We start from the raw sequence: 4,608 nt of genomic DNA on the forward strand, positions 1-4,608 counted from the left end.
AACGTTGATTAATAATATTTGTATGTCTGCCTTGATATTGGGAATTTTGAATGAAACCTTTGATATCAAATCATCGTTCGTCGATTCACTTGCGGACTTGGTATAATTAGAAGATTGGATTTAATCTAAGATCACATCTATTTATCAGAACTTTTGTATGTGCCATTGATATAGATATTGATATTAAAATGAAGTTGATTGTAATTTGACGTCCACCATATCAGAGCTTTATTATAGCGCAAGTTTGCAAACTGTGGAATGTTTAATTATCTCCAATATCAAAACCTCTGATATTATGGACTCGATACAGTTATTAAAATGAGTTAATTATGTTATCACACCAATTCCAAATCAGAGGTACCCATATTGTAAATGTTTTGTGTTGTGTCATTTTGAATGTTCCGATGAGTAAACCTCTAATTCCACTACTGGTTCTAGATTGAAGGATTGCATTATGTTGATTATGTTTGCATATGTGGTACATCCTTGTGGGGATGACTTATATATATATATATATATATATAATTTGAAGGAAAAGATGTGTGTAATGACAGCCAAAGGTAAACATAGAATATTTGATGCTTAAGAGGCATAAAAAATCGCATGCTATAAAAAACCACATGATAAAAAATATTAGGAAGAATAACAAATCACATGAAAAAAAATATTAATAACTTATTAAGGAAGAGATAGAAATCATTACATGTCATGGTCGACCCATGAGAGGTTCAATCAAACTTGAAATATAGTTGGTTCTGAGACCCTTTTATTAATATGAAGATTCAATGGAAGACTCACTGGATAGTAAAGTCTTTATCTGCTTGCATGCCTTTTTTTTCCTGAGTTACAAGTTGTTGTGTTGCATTGAAAGCATTAGATTAATGTTAAGGGGAGTTGCCCCTTGGGATCAAACGAGCCAAAAACTTTGCCTAAATGACCTGAAACATGGCCTTCTCAACAGGTTGGATATGTATTATTGGAGTCTTAGGATGGTTTTCAAGGCACCAGAAGGTTTCGTCAAGTGCCATGGAGCTGCTTTCAGGATCTGTATAGGGTCTGGTACTGTTGGTGTGTAGTATGAGACGTAGGAACCTCTGAGAAGTCTACACCAAAACCATGGTAGGTAACCGGTGCAGGAGCACCTATTCTGCCTTGGGTAGGATTCCCTCCCAATGGGAAGGGAATACTCGTTGGCCACAAATCCATTATAGAACATATCACCCAAGCTCAGGAGGGATAACGTCATAGATCATCCTGAGTAACCAAAGGTATCCTCATCAAACCATGAAGCACGTCTAGGAGTGTACGAGATTCCTGAGATAGGGATATAATTGACAAGACTTAGTCGAATAAGCCTTTGCAACAACAGAGCTTATAACCGGGGAGGTTCTAGAGCTCTTCAGTTAAGAGCCTACACGATGCAGAGTCGAGGTCCCTTGGCTGAGTCATGACAAGAATCAGAGAGAAGGATTTGTTGCGGTGCACAGGAGTGAGAGTATGAACTTAAAGGAAAATTTGGGATAACCTTATCATTTTGATGGTCAAAACCCTAGTCAAGGGAGGCTTCTGATTAGTGGAATGAGATTTCCCCTCACATGATTAGCTGCAATGACATGGTAGAAAATCCGTAGAGTGGTTGTAGTCTATTGTTGGGATGAACCTTTTGATAATAGAGTTATATCAGAGTTATGACATTTCAGGAATTATTTTAGAAATCTCCGATAGTAAAACTCTAATACATATAACATTGATTCTTTATAATAATAAGCAAATATCTAAACTATGAAACACATAAGTGATAGTGCTTTTAAAACTTTTCGCTGTATTATAATAAGCACTATCGGAGGAGCCCACATCGAATATTAGACTTTGATTGAGCAAATTAGAGATTATTTATCAGCTTTTTGGTTATGTGACATGATTCAAAATATCTGGTCTCTGATATGCAATAAAGGGCTAGAATTTGATATTGTGATATGCTAATCTCACATGTTCTCCGATATCAGAGGTCAGAGGAAATCACATAATATAACAGATGCCTTTAAGGATGAAAAAATATTTGTGGGTAAGTTGGAGTCGTTTCTTTTTTTCTTTTTTTGCTATCAAGCATTTTGAAAGTGTTTGATTTTAATTAGAGTTGCAAAACCATTCATATCAATCACCGAAATGCGACCTTGTAAAATTTGTCCATTTTGTTTTCCTAAACATAAGTGAACATTATATTTTTTTAGAAAGGGGGAATTTTTGGAGTTTTAACAGAGTTTCACAAAAACGATCTGTAAAATAAAGTAACTATTTTAAAATTGGATCAAAAGTACGCTTACTGAAATGAAATGGGAAGGGGTTAGTTCAATATAAAAGGGCTAAAGCCACATAGAAATACAAGTGTTGGAATTGGTGGCTATTTGTTTCATTTATTCTAATTAATGAATAGTAAAAAAGAGGTTGTAAAAAAAGAGATTAAGTCAAATTGAAAAATAAAATAGAACAACAGGATAAGAAAAAGTGAAATAACAAATGATCCAAAAGGCGGTTGCAAATACATAAGGGTCCCTATTTACTAATATGATAACAATAAAGTCAAGTTGGGGGTGTTTTCTTTTTTACCACAAGAGTTTGGAAACTTTGTTCATTTCGAGTCCTTTTGTTGTTTGGAAAAAGTCACCCCTTGGAGAGTTGAAAAGAGATTTGGCAGTAAGTGAGAATAGATATTTTAGTTTCTATTTCATTGTAAAGCATTTTTGAAAGTTTTTTATTTAAAGAAAAGTTGTAAAAGTATGCTCATAGAAATCAGTGAAATGCGAACTTGTAAAGTTTGTCTTTCTCTTCTTTTTTTCTAAAGACGAATGCACATAATATGTTATTTGTAGAAAGGGGAAAATGTATGTAATTTTAACTAAGTTTTCTAGCAACTACTTGTAAAAAAAACAAATATTGTGAAATTGAATTCAAATTGTGCTTACTAATAGCGAATCAAAAGGGGTTAGCCGTAGGGATCAGATTGGAGGTGGTTGTAAAGAATTTGATGCTAGTACCGATTCCTCTTGATGCCTACTCTTGATGTAAGCATTTCATTGCATGCAGGAGTAGCGACCAAAGGAGAATGGTGGAGAGATGTAAAGATTAGCCAACATTCGAACTCTGGAGATAATAGTGAATGTTAAGCCTTGTCGATCTATGTTGCCAATATACACTGTCGCTTTTGGTAATTTCATTCCTTGCGATTTATGTATTGTAAACCCCATGCCATTTGAAGGGTAATTTTCCTGCGAGATCCTCACACCAGTGGGGAAAGTGGAATATAAGATGGGTTGAAGGTGTCCCATGGTGGAACTTTGTTTTGGAAGAAGTCAACAACAATAAAGGATGGTAATTGAGGGGGTTTTGATCCAACTGCATCAAAAATGGAAATTACTTTTCCAAGTGCCACATTTGCAAGACCTACATCAACTCATGAGTTACATGTGAGGAAAACCTATTGTTCATTGAAAATAAGAAATTTTTCATCCAACTGTTCATCTTCTTCATGTGCACCGGTACGATGGTGGTTCCTTTTCTCTACGTGGCAGCGTGAAATTGGCATGTTCATTTTTTTGGGCATTTGTTTGTTATGCAATTCCACAACTAGGCTGGTTGGATATAGGTGGATTGCATTGTCAAATTCTAGATGCTCATCCTTTGAAAAAAATGAATTTTTTCTTGACATGAGAAGGATATAGTCTTCGGCTGTTGGTGTTTCTTTTCTAATATTCATGAGAAATTATCTGAATGCAATTTGAAGAGGGTTTATCCCTTGTTGACGAAATATGGTAGATAATGTGATGATGTGTGAAGGTAAACCATAAGGAATTTCCACATGATGTTCCGACATACATGGGGATGTCCTTCACAGGAGGTACTTTCCCAATATCACCAACAAGTATGATATACTGATTTTCGAAAGGCACATTCTAATACGAAGGAAATACCTCCCTTAAGTGATCATCTATCTGTGAAAGAAGTTTAGGGCCAATAAAGCTCATTTCATCGATTAAAATGTATTTGATGTGACAAAGTTTTTCTTGGAGATGCAGAAGTGGTTGGACCTCAAGAGGATGCATTAACACTAAAGGAATGTGAAGGGCAGAATGGATTGTAAGTGCCTTTATGTTAAATGTTGCAACACCTGTTGGAGCAAGTAGGAACAATGGACTTGAATTAGGAAGACATTCAAAAAGAAATGTATTTTTTAGGAAATCAATTAAATGATACTTCCCCATGATAACGACGCCTTGAATGAGCATTCTAAGTGGAGGAATAAAGGAAGTGGTCCTAAAGTGGGTGAGGACAATGGTGAAAGAAACCTGTTGGGTGGGCAATAGTGAGGTCAGGGAGTAGGGAATTGGAGACAGGCTATAATGGATTTGCGTGGATGAGTGACTAAAGTCTATGAAATGTATGGTTGTCTCCTGCAAAGGGAGAGGGATCATAGTATGGGCCAAATTGTGGTTAGATTTGGAGTCGCGATGTCCAAGCATGTCAATGTCATATATTTCCATGTTGTTTCCAGGGTGTATCTAAGAAAGGAATTGCCATTCATCGGTGTCTGCGAATTCAGGGGGGTTCAGA

Source organism: Pinus tabuliformis, chromosome Q, assembly GCF_031772625.1.
Source record: "Pinus tabuliformis cultivar Carrire ecotype Pingquan chromosome Q, CPIR1, whole genome shotgun sequence".
Classification (NCBI taxonomy): Eukaryota; Viridiplantae; Streptophyta; class Pinopsida; order Pinales; family Pinaceae; genus Pinus; species Pinus tabuliformis.